General features: G+C 41.3%; 1 protein-coding gene and 1 long non-coding RNA gene across 6 annotated transcripts in view; one reads left to right on the forward strand and one right to left on the reverse strand.

The window, feature by feature from the left end:
• The window catches only part of akap9 (A kinase (PRKA) anchor protein 9), a 142,231-nt gene that overhangs the window by 99,202 nt on the left and 23,624 nt on the right, over positions 1–19,405 (reverse strand). The gene's annotated exons all lie outside the window — the stretch shown is intronic.
• Positions 6,670–9,712, forward strand: LOC125794077 (uncharacterized). 5 transcript variants are annotated; one of them, XR_007433570.1, is made up of 3 exons: positions 6,670–8,838; positions 8,927–9,121; positions 9,213–9,712. It is a non-coding gene; the product is annotated as an uncharacterized LOC125794077 (long non-coding RNA). The 5 variants fall into 5 exon arrangements; XR_007433573.1 differs by having other exon boundaries at positions 8,937–9,121; XR_007433572.1 differs by having other exon boundaries at positions 6,670–7,309; positions 7,386–9,121.

Genomic DNA, 19,405 nt, shown 5'->3' on the forward strand with positions numbered 1-19,405 from the left:
TACATTTACACACCGCACCTAAATCATCTCCATCAACCTTAACATCACCGTAACATCACCGTAACAACACCGTAACAACCTGTAACAATCTGTAACAACCTGTAACAACCTGTAACAACCTGTAACAACATATAACACTGTAACAACCCGTAACACCGTAACAACACCGCAACAACCTGTAACACCGCAACAACACCGCAACAACCTGTAACAACCTGTAACAACCTGTAACAACCTGTAACAACCTGTAACAACACCGCAACAACCTGTAACAACCTGTAACAACCTGTAACAACCTGTAACACCGTAACAACACCGCAACAACACCGTAAGAACCTGTAACACCTTAACAACCTGTAACAACCTGTAACAACCTGTAACACTAACAACCTGTAACACTGTAACAACCTGTAACAACACCACTGCAACACTGTACAAATTCCTGTAAAACTAACACTTACAGTCCCCAACACACCACCTACTTTAACACTTAGTACTGACGTAATTATATTCAGTACTGAGGTATCTTAATTTAGTACTGAGGTAACTATATCCAGTTCTGAAGTAATTATATTCAGTTCTGAGGTAATTATATTCAGATCTGAAGTAATTCAGTACTGAGGTAATTATATCCAGTTCTGAGGTAATTATATTCAGATCTGAAGTAATTATATTCAGTTCTGAAGTAATTATATTCAGTTCTGAGGTAATTATATTCAGATCTGAAGTAATTATATTCAGTTCTGAAGTAATTATATTCAGATCTGAGGTAATTCAGTACTGAGGTAGTTATATTCAGTTCTGAGGTAATTATATTCAGATCTGAAGTAATTCAGTACTGAGGTAATTATATCCAGTTCTGAGGTAATTCAGTACTGAAGTAATTATATTTAGTGCTTAGGTAATTATATTCAGTATTACGGAAATTATATTCAGTACTATAAAAATTATATTAATTTCTGAAGTAATTATATTTCTGTGGTAACTCAGTTCTGAGGTAATAATATATTTATTTCTAAGGTAAGTCAGTACTGAGGTAATTATATTCAGTACTGAGGTAATTATACTCAGTACTTATGGAATTATATTCATTTCTGATGTAATTATATCTGGTTCAGGGGTAATTATATTCAGTACTGAGGTAATTATGTTGAGGTAATTGAGTACTGTGAGGGTCTGATTGGGAAAACTCAGTGCTAATACTCAAAACGCAAGTCATGCTATCTACTGCTACACACACACAGACACACACAGACACACACACACAGACACACAGACACAGACACACACACAGTACAAAGCACTGCTTCAAGGCCATCACACAACGAAATCCACTAAATCGCAGTCGGTCGTCTGTTGCCACGGCAACAAGTAATTCAGCACTCATTTAAAACAGCAAATACCTTTCAGAGTGTTACAGCTCACACACACTCCTGCGCACACACACACACACACACACACACACACACACACACACACAGACACACACACACACACACACACACTTTACTACTGTACACAACACAAGCCTTATGTTCACCATGACCAGAAGAAGCTCCGCCCACTTCACTACTACAATACAGAGTTACTATATTCACTAATACCACTTTACTACAACTTTACTACTGTACACAACACAAGCCTTATGTTCACCATGACCAGAAGAAGCTCCGCCCACTTCTCTACTACAATACAGAGTTACTATATTCACTAATACCACTTTACTACAACTTTACTACTGTACACAACACAAGCCTTATGTTCACCATGACCAGAAGCTCCGCCCACTTCTTTACTACAATACAGAGTTACTATATTCACTAATACCACTTTACTATAACTTTACTACTGTACACAACACACGCCTTATGTTCACCGTGACCAGAAGAAGCTCCGCCCACTTCTCTACTACTATACACAGTTACTATATTCACTAATACCACTTTACTACAACTTTACTACTGTACACAACACACGCCTTATGTTCACCATGACCAGAAGAAGCTCCGCCCACTTCTCTACTACAATACAGAGTTACTATATTCACTAATACCACTTTACTACAACTTTACTACTGTACACAACACAAGCCTTATGTTCACCATGACCAGAAGAAGCTCCACCCACTTCTCTACTACAATACAGTTACTATATTCACTAATACCACTTTACTACAACTTTACTACTGTACACAACACACGCCTTATGTTCACCGTGACCAGAAGAAGCTCCGCCCACTTCTCTACTACTATACACAGTTACTATATTCACTAATACCACTTTACTACAACTTTACTACTGTACACAACACAAGCCTTATGTTCACCATGACCAGAATAAGCTCCACCCACTTCTCTACTACAATACAGAGTTACTATATTCACTAATACCACTTTACTACAACTTTACTACTGTACACAACACAAGCCTTATGTTCACCATGACCAGAAGAAGCTCCGCCCACTTATCTACTACAATACAGAGTTACTATATTCACTAATACCACTTTACTACAACTTTACTACTGTACACAACACAAGCCTTATGTTCACCATGACCAGATGAAGCTCCGCCCACTTCTCTACTACAATACAGAGTTACTATATTCACTAATACCACTTTACTACAACTTTACTACTGTACACAACACAAGCCTTATGTTCACCATGACCAGATGAAGCTCCGCCCACTTCTTTACAATACAGAGTTACTATATTCACTAATACCACTTTACTACAACTTTACTACTGTACACAACACAAGCCTTATGTTCGCCATGACCAGAAGAAGCTCCGCCCACTTCTTTACAATACAGAGTTACTATATTCACTAATACCACTTTACTACAACTTTACTACTGTACACAACACAAGCCTTATGTTCGCCATGACCAGAAGAAGCTCCGCCCACTTCTCTACTACAATACAGAGTTACTATATTCACTAATACCACTTTACTACAACTTTACTACTGTACACAATACAAGCCTTATGTTCACCATGACCAGAATAAGCTCCGCCCACTTCTTTACTACAATACAGAGTTACTATATTCACTAATACCACTTTACTACAACTTTACTACTGTACACAATACAAGCCTTATGTTCACCATGACCAGATGAAGCTCCGCCCACTTCTCTACTACAATACAGAGTTACTATATTCACTAATACCACTTTACTACAACTTTACTACTGTACACAACACAAGCCTTATGTTCACCATGACCAGAAGCTCCGCCCACTTCTCTACTACAATACAGAGTTACTGTATTCACTAATACCACTTTACTACAACTTTACTACTGTACACAACACAAGCCTTATGATCACCATGACCAGAAGAAGCTCCGCCCACTTCTCTACTACAAAACAGAGTTACTATATTCACTAATACCACTTTACTACAACTTTACTACTGTACACAGCACAAGCCTTATGTTCACCATGACCAGAAGAAGCTCCGCCCACTTCTCTACTACAATACAGAGTTACTATATTCACTAATACCACTTTACTACAACTTTACTACTGTACACAACACAAGCCTTATGATCACCATGACCAGAAGAAGCTCCGCCCACTTCTCTACTACAATACAGTTACTATATTCACTAATACCACTTTACTACAACTTTACTACTGTACACAACACAAGCCTTATGTTCACCATGACCAGAATAAGCTCCGCCCACTTCTTTACTACAATACAGAGTTACTATATTCACTAATACCACTTTACTACAACTTTACTACTGTACACAACACAAGCCTTATGTTCACCATGACCAGATGAAGCTCCGCCCACTTCTCTACTACAATACAGAGTTACTATATTCACTAATACCACTTTACTACAACTTTACTACTGTACACAACACAAGCCTTATGTACACCATGACCAGAAGAAGCTCCGCCCACTTCTCTACTACAATACAGAGTTACTATATTCACTAATACCACTTTACTACAACTTTACTACTGTACACAACACAAGCCTTATGTTCACCATGACCAGAAGAAGCTCCGCCCACTTCTCTACTACAATACAGAGTTACTATATTCACTAATACCACTTTACTACAACTTTACTACTGTACACAACACAAGCCTTATGTTCGCCATGACCAGAAGAAGCTCCGCCCACTTCTTTACAATACAGAGTTACTATATTCACTAATACCACTTTACTACAACTTTACTACTGTACACAACACAAGCCTTATGTTCACCATGACCAGAAGAAGCTCCGCCCACTTCTCTACTACAATACAGAGTTACTATATTCACTAATACCACTTTACTACAACTTTACTACTGTACACAACACAAGCCTTACTTTCACCATGACCAGAAGAAGCTCCGCCCACTTCTCAACTACAATACAGAGTTACTATATTCACTAATACCACTTTACTACAACTTTACTACTGTACAAGACACAAGCCTTATGTTCACCATGACCAGAAGAAGCTCCGCCCACTTCTCTACTACAATACAGAGTTACTATATTCACTAATACCACTTTACTACAACTTTACTACTGTACACAACACAAGCCTTATGTACACCATGACCAGAAGAAGCTCCGCCCACTTCTCTACTACAATACAGAGTTACTATATTCACTAATACCACTTTACTACAACTTTACTACTGTACACAACACAAGCCTTATGTTCACCATGACCAGAAGAAGCTCCGCCCACTTCTCTACTACAATACAGAGTTACTATATTCACTAATACCACTTTACTACAGCTTTACTACTGTACACAACACAAGCCTTATGTTCACCATGACCAGAATAAGCTCCACCCACTTCTCTACTACAATACAGAGTTACGATATTCACTAATACCACTTTACTACAACTTTACTACTGTACACAACACAAGCCTTATGATCACCATGACCAGAAGAAGCTCCGCCCACTTCTCTACTACAATACAGAGTTACTATATTCACTAATACCACTTTACTACAACTTTACTACTGTACACAACACAAGCCTTATGTTCGCCATGACCAGAAGAAGCTCCGCCCACTTCTTTACAATACAGAGTTACTATATTCACTAATACCACTTTACTACAACTTTACTACTGTACACAACACAAGCCTTATGTTAACCATGACCAGAAGAAGCTCCGCCCACTTCTCTACTACAATACAGAGTTACTATATTCACTAATACCACTTTACTACAACTTTACTACTGTACACCAGTAGTCAGGCCAGTAGGTGGCGCTTTTATGGGCAGCCGCATGCACTTGGGCTCTAATGAGGATCTTAATTTTTTTAGTTTTTATTGATTTATTATTTTTTTTTTTTTTGACTTCCTGAGAACTACTTAGGAAATAAAACTGCTGAGAGTGAATATGAGTAATTTTGGGACTAAGAGCTGTGGATGTTATACACCTTCTAAGATGTTGGATGGATTCTAGGAAACTTGGTCTTCACGGTGGATCTGGATGGTGGCTATTGCTGGAATTTTATACTGATTTTGATCACAATTTGTTTTTATTAACATAATCAAGTCAAACGTGTAGGCCTGGGTATGGAAACTGAAGGCCTATTTGTCTGGATGTAATCTATTTTTGGAGATTTTGGAAGGATTCTAGGAAGTAAGGCCTACTGCTGCATGGTGACTATTGTTGAATTTTATATTGGTTTTAATTCAATTTGTTTTTTTTAAATACTCAATTAGGTCAAAACCTTGCAGGCCTGGGTATGGAATTTGAATGCCAATATGCCTGGATGTAATCTATTTTTGGAGATTTTGGATGGATTCTAGGAAACAAGGCCTACTTCTGCATGGAGACCATTGCTGATCTTTACACTGTTTTTTTAACATTGTTTCTGGGACAATGGCTCAGTTTGATTATAGCACTGAAAATTATTTTCTAAAAAGCTTAAGGAAATCTGCTACACCCTTGCCCTCGGATGTTAAGTCTATACTTAAGTATCTGGGAATACTGAGACTAAGATCTCGCCCTAGGGGTAAGAAAGCTGGAAAGAATGTTATTCGACCAATAAAGTCAATTGTGGGGAACCGTCCAAACGACTGTGTAACCGTAATTGGCACCAAGCCGGAGCTGACTTGTCAAAAATTGGTTACATCTACTGGATTCTCTCACCCTAGGAACTTAGTCCACATAAAAATGGCTCATAGTAACCCAAAGCCATCTTTGCCTGGATTTCTTCTATCTAATGTGCGCTCACTGCGCCACAAATGTGACGAGTTGTATACGGTATCAGTAAACAACAATTCAGCTGTTGTTGCTTGTCACACCTTACTTATAGGTGCGGGTAGTTGTGCCGAAAAAAGGTTGTGGGTTGAATGAAAAAATGATGGCAACTGCAGTAGCACATCCAGTGCAAGTGAATTTATTTGGTGAAGGTGCACAAATGCAGAAAAATACCAAAAGAAAACAAAAAAAGAAAACCAAAAAAAAATTAACAAAACAAAATCTATTTACAAAAATTTACATAAGGAATCAACATATTCCTTAAGTCGTACATTGGTTCACACGACAACCAACCATACCATATCTCAACCTTAACCATCATCTATCCAACATGAAATGAGGCCTTAAATAGGCCACCACTGGTCTACCCAACCCAGCCAAAACCAACAGATTTTCCATTGCAGGGGGATACAAGTATAAACAAAACAAACAATAAATCAAATTAACAGACAATGGAAAAATACATTCTCAAAATAATCATTATTCATGTCATAGGCCACAATCCAATATAATAAACATGAAAATAAGAAAAGGAAAGAATAATTAAAATATTTCAAATCCCTAAAGAACCCCCTCAAAATGGTATGGCCCAAAATGGGCCCAGTGAGCATGCCCCCAATTTTGCTCAGGCCCTATATAAGGGCAGCTAAAACAATTGTAGGGCCCTTTGCCAGACCAGGAAGAGAGTACAGGTGAGTGTATGAAATGCAAAAATTGTACCGGCAGCTATTAAAACAGAAATGTGTTCCCAGTAGCATACTTTTAACTGTACAACATGTTAAATGTACCAAGCTAGCAGAATGTTAAACTTTTAAAAGGGGGAATTAGTATTAAATGGAAAAAATAGCTGTGTATGTGTATGCACTGAGAAAATTACAGCAGGGACAGAACAGGGCTGAAAACTAATTTGTTTGTTCTGTCACATCACCCTCCACCCCTCCTGGATTACACAACGTGGGCAATCGGGAAAGGTAATCTGCCATGATGTTTTGTCGTCCGCTTCTATGACGAATTCGAAACAAAAAAGGCTGCAGCGCCAAGTACCACCTAGTGATGCGTGAGTTGTGGTCTTTCATTGACTGTATCCAAGTCAGAGCTTTGTGGTCAGTTTCTAAAATGAATTCTCTTCCCAGCAGATAATAACGAAGACTCTCCAAGGCCCATTTAATAGCAAGTGCTTCCTTTTCCACTGTGGAATATCTTGTCTCTCTCTGCAACAGCTTCCGACTGAGGTACAACACAGGTTGTTCTTGACCTTCAGTACCTTGCAGTAAGACAGCACCAATTCCAACTGCTGAAGCGTCAACTTGCACCGTGAATGGCCTGGAAAAGTTTGGGCTGATCAGAACTGGTTTGGAGCACAGTGCTTCCTTAAGAGCTGTGAAGGATCGTTCACAATCGTCTGTCCATCGAACTGGATTCTTTTCACACTTGAGGGTCAGTCCAGTAAGTGGGGCAGCAATAGTGGCAAATTGGGGAATGAGTCGACGGTACCAGCCAACCAAGCCAAGGAAAGAGCGTACCTGTTTCTTGGTGTGGGGACGAGAACTTTTCCTAATGGCTTCCACCTTGTCCACTTGCGGTTGGATCAAGCCCCTCCCCACCTGATATCCAAGGTACTGGGTTTCCAACTGACCCCACTTACACTTGTTCACATTAAGTGTCAACCCAGCTTCAGCAATGTGTTCAAGGACAGCGTCAACATGCTTAAGATGTTCATCCCAACTCTTGCTGAAGATCACCACATCGTCAAGGTATGCGGAGCAGTAATCTTCACAGCCTCTTAAAACACGGTCCATTAATCTTTGAAATGTCGCTGGAGCACCATGTAGTCCGAAGGGCATAACAGTGAACTGGAAGAGCCCCAGTGGTGTTCGGAATGCTGTATATTCCCGAGATTCCTTAGCCAAAGGAACCTGCCAATAACCTTTGCATAGGTCAAGGGTTGTAATGAACTGAGCATGCCCAAGCCTTTCCAACAGGTCATCAATTCGTGGCATTGGGTATGCATCAAACCTTGAAACAGCGTTGATCTTCCTGAAATCAATGCACACCCGTAGAGACCCATCAGGCTTTGGAACAGTCACTATTGGGCTACACCATTCACTTTCAGAGGGCTCAATGACCCCTAGATCCAGCATCGTCTGAATCTCAGCCTTAAGAGGTTCAAGCAGCCTTTCAGGTACTCTATAAGGTCTTTGCCGGATTGGACTGTCATCTTTAAGATGAATGGAATGCTGTGCCATGTTAGTGCATCCAGGTCTTGTTTGGAAAATGGAGGGATGACGGTAAAATACCAGGGTTAAACCATTTTGTTGCTGAGCAGTCAAATGGCGCAGACATGGCTCACATGAAGATCTCCAAGAGGGAAGCTGATCCACCGCATCTTCACCGTCCTCCTCTACATGCTGGACCAACAGGGCAAGGTTTGGTTCTTTTCGATCCTTCCATTCTCTCATCAGATTCACATGATATGTTTGTGTTTTCTTTCCCTTCTCAGGATGAAGCACTTCATAGGTCACAGGTCCTTGCTTCTTCAGGACCTCAAATGGACCTTGCCATTTTGCCAGAAGCTTGTTGGAAGAGGTAGGAAGCAGCAACAGAATCTTCTGACCAGGTTTGAATTCACGCAGACGAGCTTTCTGGTCATACCATGTTTTCTGTTTTTGCTGAGCTTTCTCAAGGTGAAGACGGGCCTGCTCTCTATAGGACTCCAGGCGATCTCTCATCTGCAAGACAAAGTCAACAATGCCCCTCTCTTTACCATCTTCTGTCTGGTTCTCCCACTGGTGGCGCAAGAGGTCAAGAGGTCCCTGGACAGACCACCCATACAGGAGCTCGAATGGCGAGAACCCAGTTGAAGCTTGAGGTACTTCACGATAAGCAAAGAGCAGGAAGGGCAACCACTTGTCCCAGTCTTTTCCAGTGTCTGACACAAACTTTTTTAACATGGATTTCAGGGTCTGATTGAACCGTTCAACAAGGCCATCAGTTTGAGCGTGGTAGGGTGATGTGCGAATTCCGGTGATTCCCAGATGCTGGTGGAATTGGGACATAAGTCGAGAGGTAAAGTTTGTGCCTTGGTCAGTGAGGATTTCGTCAGGAAACCCCACCCTGGAGAAGAATTGCACTAGTGCAGAGATTACCTTGGGGGTGGTGATAGAGCGCAGAGGAAAAGCCTCAGGAAATCTGGTGGAGTAATCACACACAACTAAGATGTACCTAAAGCCAGAACTACTCTTTTCAAGAGGACCTACGATATCCATGGCTACACGTCTGAAAGGTGTGGCAATAATGGGCATAGGCTGCAGAGGTGCTCTGTCAGTATGTCGAATGTGGCTGGTTTTTTGACATTCAGGGCATGAACTACAGTATTTCTGGACGTCAGAATACATAGAAGGCCAGTAGAAGCGACGGCTAATCCTAAGGTAAGTTTTGTTCTGTCCCAGGTGACCTGCCCATGGAATAGTGTGTGCAAGGTGTAGAACCAAAGGTCTGCAATTTGTGGGAACAACCATACGTTTGTCAGGGGAATCTGCCAAGTAAAGGATGTTATTCTCTAGAATGTATCTGTCTTTACAGGTAAATGACCCAGTGCTATCATCCTGTCCTACTTGGGCATACAAGGGAGCAAGGGAAGGGTCCTCTCTCTGAAGAGTGTCTATGTTTGTGGGGACCTGCCACGGACCAGTATTAAGGTGTGTGGTGTTTGGTAGATGTGTGGGTGATCCTAAAGCTTTCTCAAGACGACGTTTCTGACGTGACTTTTTTGGGCCCTCCTTCCCACCCTCAAACAGGCTATCAGACACAGAAGGAAGTGGCTCAATACCAACTCTGGTTTGGGAACGTGTTAACACTGGGCAGGAGACATTAACAGGGGACTGGGCTTCTTCTAACAATTCAGCCAAGACAGGCAAGTCCCTGCCAATCACCATGTCTTTGGGCAAGTCATTAACCACTCCCACCCGCAAAAGAAACACATTCTCAGAAACCTCAAGAGTTACATCAGCTGTAGGATAACATTTTACATCACCATGTACACATTGTATTTTGGTCAACACAGAATGGTCAATCAGACTAGGTGGCAAAAAATCCCCCTTTACCAAGGTCACAGCACTCCCAGTATCCAACATAGCTTGTAAAGGTTGACCATTAACCACTACAGAAATGTCAGTAGAATTTCCCAAACTGCTGGAAACAAAATCTCTAGGCTCAGTTATTACTGCTTCCCCTCTGTCTGATAAGAAAATGTCCCCCTCTCTTGGCACATAACAGTAGCTTGACAGTTTAGGTCTTTTAAGAGGACATACAGATGCCTTATGTCCTTGCTGCCGACAATAAAAACAAATCAAGGTACCTTTTGTTTTCTGTCCATCTCGCATGTCTTTAGGTGGTCCATGCTCTGGAGAAGGGCTGACAGTACCTTCAGTAGGTCTTGGGTCCCTCTGTGGTCTTGATGAAGAACAAGGCAGTCCTCGTCGTGCATTCAAGTACTGTTGAGCCAACTGTGCAGCAATCAGTCCATTTGCTGGCTCATGCTCCTGGACCCAGGTGCGGACATCTGTTGGTAGAACGCGCAACAACTGTTCCAGTATGATGAACTCCCCGATCTCTTCTTTGGTATGCAGTTCTGGTTTAATCCAGCGACGATAAAGTCCTTTGAGACGGTGGTATGTCTCCTTGGGTGTCTCTCCTGCTGGGGTGAACCTCCCCCTGAAGCGCTGACGATAAGTCTCGCAGGATATGTCAAACTTTGCAAGCAGTGCCTCCCTCAGGTCTGGATACGAGTTTGAAAGTCCTCATCCATGGACGTATATGCCTCAAGAGCCTTGCCCGTCAACAACGGAACAAGCCGGCAAGCCCATTCTTGAACTGGCCATTCCCAAGTCCTTGCCAGACGTTCAAAACGGAGAAGATAATTCTCAATGTCCTCCCCAGCCTGGAAAGTGGGCATTTTTGGCTCAGTCCGGTAAATGTCTCTGGGTCTCTGGCTGAGAACTGCTGCAGGGTGAAAACCCTGTGCCAGTTGTGGAACTGGCTCTGGAAACTCCGGGAGATCCAAGGGACGAGGCCGTCTGGGTGCTGGTGTGGGAAGAGGCACTCTGGGACTCTGGTCATCTGCAGACAACAAAGTCACTGAAGACCTTGAAGTCCCAGCTGCAGCAGGAGCACCTGGATTAATGCTCATCTCATCTGGTTGTAGGTGTGGTTTTGAAAGGCTTGTTCTCAACTCACGGAACTCGTGAAGTAGCCTCTCCTCTCGGTTCTGCTGGGTGGAGAGAAACTGGCCCAGAAGCGCTGTAAGTTCAGACACTCCAGATGACTTGTGCGGCTCAGCAGGTGGACGATCCTGTGCCTTTGGACGTGCACCCTGGGCTGTGTATTCCCCCTCTGAGTCCATTGTGTCCCACGGTTCATCTGTGTCTGATCCTGTAAAAGTAGCTTTGGTCTTTACAGGAACCACCTTCTGTGAACGAAGACCAGTTCTCTTCGGCACCTTCACTGTCCTGCGTGTTGCCATCCCACCGCTGCCACCATCTGTCACACCTTACTTATAGGTGCGGGTAGTTGTGCCGAAAAAAGGTTGTGGGTTGAATGAAAAAATGATGGCAACTGCAGTAGCACATCCAGTGCAAGTGAATTTATTTGGTGAAGGTGCACAAATGCAGAAAAATACCAAAAGAAAACAAAAAAAAGAAAACCAAAAAAAAATTAACAAAACAAAATCTATTTACAAAAATTTACATAAGGAATCAACATATTCCTTAAGTCGTACATTGGTTCACACGACAACCAACCATACCATATCTCAACCTTAACCATCATCTATCCAACATGAAATGAGGCCTTAAATAGGCCACCACTGGTCTACCCAACCCAGCCAAAACCAACAGATTTTCCATTGCAGGGGGATACAAGTATAAACAAAACAAACAATAAATCAAATTAACAGACAATGGAAAAATACATTCTCAAAATAATCATTATTCATGTCATAGGCCACAATCCAATATAATAAACATGAAAATAAGAAAAGGAAAGAATAATTAAAATATTTCAAATCCCTAAAGAACCCCCTCAAAATGGTATGGCCCAAAATGGGCCCAGTGAGCATGCCCCCAATTTTGCTCAGGCCCTATATAAGGGCAGCTAAAACAATTGTAGGGCCCTTTGCCAGACCAGGAAGAGAGTACAGGTGAGTGTATGAAATGCAAAAATTGTACCGGCAGCTATTAAAACAGAAATGTGTTCCCAGTAGCATACTTTTAACTGTACAACATGTTAAATGTACCAAGCTAGCAGAATGTTAAACTTTTAAAAGGGGGAATTAGTATTAAATGGAAAAAATAGCTGTGTATGTGTATGCACTGAGAAAATTACAGCAGGGACAGAACAGGGCTGAAAACTAATTTGTTTGTTCTGTCACATTGCTGTATCTGAAACTTGGTTGAATCCTGACATTCCAGACTCTATTATCACTTTGCCTGGATATACTTTACATCGGCGGGATAGGGAGAGCAGTAGGGGAGGGGGGGTAGCCCTGTATGCTAGGAGTGACATCTTACAGAAGAGATTGTCTCACTTGGAGGAAGAGGAGTTTGAAGCCTTATGGGTCTGGATGCGACCTAGGCGTCTACCTCGAGGGCTAAATTGCATCATTGCTGCAGTGTTATATATTCCACCTCACTCTTCAACATCTGCAAAACCAGATTCGTTGATTACATCATATCTTGATCGTTGTCTTGGGAATATTGAATGCCAATATCAGAATGCTGCAGTTGTCATTCTTGGGGACACTAACAGGTATAGGTCCGAAACCATCTGTGTCAGACATGGATTGAAGCAAGTGGTGGCTGGGGCAACAAGGAAGGCCAGCCAGCTTGATGCAATTTTTACCAACATTCCTTCCATGTATGATCTACCAGTGCACTTGCCCCCAGTTGGCACTTCTGACCATCAAACCATCTTGTGGAATGCTGGTGAATGGCCCTCTCAGCCCACGCAGTCCATCATATGCCGTAAACGTACTCCTGAGGCATTGAGGCAGTTGGGCCTTCTCATGAACACTACTGATTTCTCTCCCATTTTTGAGGCCTCAGACCCAGAGGTAAAGGTTAAAGCTTTTTCCTCCATGATTTCCTCTATTCTGGATACAGCTGTCCCACTAAAGAAGGTGGCGATTACTAATAAAGACAAGCCGTGGATGACCGTGCAAATTAAACATCTGATAAAAAAGAGACAGTTTGAGTTTTGCTCTGGAAATAAAACTGCTTATAGAAATCTACAATCAGTCATCGTAAAAAAGATCAAGACAGCAAAGCAGGAGTACTACAAGAAAGAGGTGGAGGAACTGCGGTTTTCCAGTTCTAAACAGTGGTTCAAATCTATTTCAGCACTAATGGGAAAAGAGAATTCTAAGCAGGCTATAATATCACAAGATCCCGAGTCTTTGCAGCAGGAATGTGATATTTTGGTCAACCACTTCACGTCAGTATGGGACCAAGTGGCTCATACTACTCCCTCTGAGGAGGATATTTCCAACAAACTCTTGAATGGCTCCATACCCTTTCTGAGTATTGGTCAGGTCAAAGGTAGACTCCGTAGAGTCAAAGGGGGAAAGGCAGCTGGACCTGACGGTATACCCTCTTGGGTTTTAAAGTCCTTTCATGAAGAATTGGCACCGGTGCTGTGTGATATATTCAATGCATGTATCCAACACAATACATTTCCTAAGCCATGGAAAGAAGCACTGGTCAAAGCTGTGCCTAAAAAAGCTAGGCCTAGCTTTCCAGTTGACTATCGTCAGATATCCTTAGTCAGCTGTGTTGGCAAAGTATATGAAGGAATTCTGAGAGATGTCCTTTTGGAGGACACAGCTTCTAAAATTGCCTCTTCCCAGCATGGTTTCATGACAAAAAGATCAACTGTGACTGCTCTGATTCAGATTCTGCAAAGCTGGCATGAAGCACTTAACAACCAACCTAAGATGGATGTTCATGCTGTGTTTGTTGATTTCTCACGTGCATTTGATACCATAAAGCACTGTCAACTGCTACAGTTACTTGCTAATATGGCTATCAGACGCCCCCTTTGGCTCACTGTGAGGAGTTATCTGACTGACAGAGTGCAGAGGATTCAGTGGGGTTCTTGTATATCTGAGCCCTATGCAATACCTTCTGGTGTCCCACAAGGGGGTCTGTTATCTCCATTGCTCTTTGTTATTTGTATCAACAGCCTGGATTCTCGTCTACCTACTTCTCTTCTTCCGGTGAAATATGCAGATGATCTTACAATCACAGAGCTTCTGATGGGGTCTCTACCAGGCTTGACTCAGAAAGCCCTAGACTCAGTGGCTGACTGGGGACAGGAGTTTTCACTGACAATGAATGGAGCTAAGACCAAGGATATGGTAATCAGTGCTAGACGTCAGGACAATATCCCTTCTCCACCTTCTCCGATCATTTCTGGCCAAAACATTAGTAGAGTCACCACTTTCAAATTGCTTGGAGTTCAGATCTCGTCTGATCTATCCTGGGATGCTCACATTAACTATTTGATTTTAAAGACAAGACCCAGGATACATTATCTTGCTGTTGCCAAAAGAGCTGGTCTTCCTTGTGACGTGCTACAACAGATATACGTGACTTTCATACGCCCAATCCTTGAATATGCTAGCCCAGTTTGGGGTGGGCTGACAAAAAAACTCTCAGAAGAGTTGGAAAGGGTTCAAAAACGGTGCTGCAGAATTATTGGCATCCCATCATCATTTCTTCCACCACTCAGTGAAAGGCGTGATGAGGCTACCCTGCGCGTCCTCACCGACATTCTTAAGGATGAATCATCCCCTCTACATGACTTTTTGCCTTTAGCCCCAACATCTACTTACTCACTTCGTCGGCAGCGGGAATTAGTAGTACCTGTGAGCAAAACTAAAAGACATGAACTCTCTTTTATTCCTCGTGCTCTTAAATTGTATTATAAGTGACTTACTTAGTTTTATGTATTAGACTTTTTATGGTATTGTTCTAAAGTTAATATGTTTCTGTTTTTATACTAATTGTTGAATATTTGACACATTTCAGGTCCCACTGCTTAAAAAATAGTTTTTATGCTGTTGTGTCCTGCCTTGTCAAATTTAATAAATGAAATGAAATGAAATACACAACACAAGCCTTATGTTCACCATGACCAGAAGAAGCTCCGCCCACTTCTCTACTACAATACAGAGTTACTATATTCACTAATACCACTTTACTACAACTTTACTACTGTACACAACACAAGCCTTATGTTCACCATGACCAGAAGAAGCTCCGCCCACTTCTCTACTACAATACAGAGTTACTATATTCACTAATACCACTTTACTACAACTTTACTACTGTACATAACACAAGCCTTATGATCACCATGACCAGAAGAAGCTCCGCCCACTTCTCTACTACAATACAGAGTTACTATATTCACTAATACCACTTTACTACAACTTTACTACTGTACACAACACAAGCCTTATGTTCACCATGACCAGAAGCTCCGCCCACTTCTCTACTACAATACAGTTACTATATTCACTAATACCACTTTACTACAACTTTACTACTGTACACAACACAAGCCTTATGTTCGCCATGACCAGAAGAAGCTCCGCCCACTTCTCTACTACAATACAGAGTTACTATATTCACTAATACCACTTTACTACAACTTTACTACTGTACACAACACAAGCCTTATGTTCACCATGACCAGAAGAAGCTCCGCCCACTTCTCTACTACAATACAGAGTTACTATATTCACTAATACCACTTTACTACAACTTTACTACTGTACACAACACAAGCCTTATGTTCACCATGACCAGAAGAAGCTCCGCCCACTTCTCTTCTACAATACAGAGTTACTATATTCACTAATACCACTTTACTACAACTATACTACTGTACACAACACAAGCCTTATGTTCACCATGACCAGAAGAAGCCCCGCCCACTTCTCTACTACAGTACAGAGTTACTATATTCACTAATACCACTTTACTACAACTTTACTACTGTACACAACACAAGCCTTATGTTCACCATGACCAGAATAAGCTCCACCCAATTCTCTACTACAATACAGAGTTACGATATTCACTAATACCACTTTACTACAACTTTACTACTGTACACAACACAAGCCTTATGATCACCATGACCAGAAGAAGCTCCGCCCACTTCTCTACTACAATACAGTTACTATATTCACTAATACCACTTTACTACAACTTTACTACTGTACACAACACAAGCCTTATGTTCACCATGACCAGAATAAGCTCCGCCCACTTCTTTACTACAATACAGAGTTACTATATTCACTAATACCACTTTACTACAACTTTACTACTGTACACAATACAAGCCTTATGTTCACCATGACCAGATGAAGCTCCGCCCACTTCTCTACTACAATACAGAGTTACTATATTCACTAATACCACTTTACTACAACTTTACTACTGTACACAATACAAGCCTTATGTTCACCATGACCAGAAGAAGCTCCGCCCACTTCTCTACTACAATACAGAGTTACTATATTCACTAATACCACTTTACTACAACTTTACTACTGTACACAACACAAGCCTTATGTTCACCATGACCAGAAGAAGCTCCGCCCACTTCTCTACTACAATACAGAGTTACTATATTCACTAATACCACTTTACTACAACTTTACTACTGTACACAACACAAGCCTTATGTTCGCCATGACCAGAAGAAGCTCCGCCCACTTCTTTACAATACAGAGTTACTATACTCACTAATACCACTTTACTACAACTTTACTACTGTACACAACACAAGCCTTATGTTCGCCATGACCAGAAGAAGCTCCGCCCACTTCTCTTCTACAATACAGAGTTACTATATTCACTAATACCACTTTACTACAACTTTACTACTGTACACAACACAAGCCTTATGTTCGCCATGACCAGAAGAAGCTCCGCCCACTTCTCTACTACAATACAGAGTTACTATATTCACTAATACCACTTTACTACAACTTTACTACTGTACACAACACAAGCCTTATGTTCACCATGACCAGAAGAAGCTCCGCCCACTTCTCTACTACAATACAGAGTTACTATATTCACTAATACCACTTTACTACAACTTTACTACTGTACACAACACAAGCCTTACTTTCACCATGACCAGAAGAAGCTCCGCCCACTTCTCAACTACAATACAGAGTTACTATATTCACTAATACCACTTTACTACAACTTTACTACTGTAAAAGACACAAGCCTTATGTTCACCATGACCAGAAGAAGCTCCGCCCACTTCTCTACTACAATACAGAGTTACTATATTCACTAATACCACTTTACTACAACTTTACTACTGTACACAACACAAGCCTTATGTACACCATGACCAGAAGAAGCTCCGCCCACTTCTCTACTACAATACAGAGTTACTATATTCACTAATACCACTTTACTACAACTTTACTACTGTACACAACACAAGCCTTATGTACACCATGACCAGAAGAAGCTCCGCCCACTTCTCTACTACAATACAGAGTTACTATATTCACTAATACCACTTTACTACAACTTTACTACTGTACACAACACAAGCCTTATGTTCACCATGACCAGAAGAAGCTCCGCCCACTTCTCTACTACAATACAGAGTTACTATATTCACTAATACCACTTTACTACAGCTTTACTACTGTACACAACACAAGCCTTATGTTCACCATGACCAGAAGAAGCTCCGCCCACTTCTCTACTACAATACAGAGTTACTATATTCACTAATACCACTTTACTACAACTTTACTACTGTACACAACACAAGCCTTATGTTCACCATGACCAGAATAAGCTCCACCCACTTCTCTACTACAATACAGAGTTACGATATTCACTAATACCACTTTACTACAACTTTACTACTGTACACAACACAAGCCTTATGTTCACCATGACCAGAATAAGCTCCACCCACTTCTCTACTACAATACAGAGTTACTATATTCACTAATACCACTTTACTACAACTTTACTACTGTACACAACACAAGCCTTATGTTCGCCATGACCAGAAGAAGCTCCGCCCACTTCTTTACAATACAGAGTTACTATATTCACTAATACCACTTTACTACAACTTTACACAACACAAGCCTTATGATCACCATGACCAGAAGAAGCTCCGCCCACTTCTCTACTACAATACAGAGTTACTATATTCACTAATACCACTTTACTACAACTTTACTACTGTACATAACACAAGCCTTATGATCACCATGACCAGAAGAAGCTCCGCCCACTTCTCTACTACAATACAGAGTTACTATATTCACTAATACCACTTTACTACAACTTTACTACTGTACACAACACAAGCCTTATGTTCGCCATGACCAGAAGAAGCTCCGCCCACTTCTCTACTACAATACAGAGTTACTATATTCACTAATACCACTTTACTACAACTTTACTACTGTACACAATACAAGCCTTATGTTCGCCATGACCAGAAGAAGCTCCACCCACTTCTCTACTACAATACAGAGTTACTATATTCACTAATACCACTTTACTACAACTTTACTACTGTACACAACACAAGCCTTACTTTCACCATGACCAGAAGAAGCTCCGCCCACTTCTTTACAATACAGAGTTACTATATTCACTAATACCACTTTACTACAACTTTACTACTGTACACAACACAAGCCTTATGTTCGCCATGACCAGAAGAAGCTCCGCCCACTTCTTTACAATACAGAGTTACTATATTCACTAATACCACTTTACTACAACTTTACTACTGTACACAACACAAGCCTTATGTTCACCATGACCAGAAGAAGCTCCGCCCACTTCTCTACTACAATACAGAGTTACTATATTCACTAATACCACTTTACTACAACTTTACTACTGTACACAACACAAGCCTTATGTTCACCATGACCAGAAGAAGCTCCGCCCACTTCTCTACTACAATACAGAGTTACTATATTCACTAATACCACTTTACTACAACTTTACTACTGTACACAACACAAGCCTTATGTTCACCATGACCAGAAGAAGCTCCACCCAGTTCTCTACTACAATAC

This window comes from Astyanax mexicanus, unplaced genomic scaffold (assembly GCF_023375975.1).
Source record: "Astyanax mexicanus isolate ESR-SI-001 unplaced genomic scaffold, AstMex3_surface scaffold_39, whole genome shotgun sequence".
In the NCBI taxonomy this organism is placed as follows: Eukaryota; Metazoa; Chordata; class Actinopteri; order Characiformes; family Acestrorhamphidae; genus Astyanax; species Astyanax mexicanus.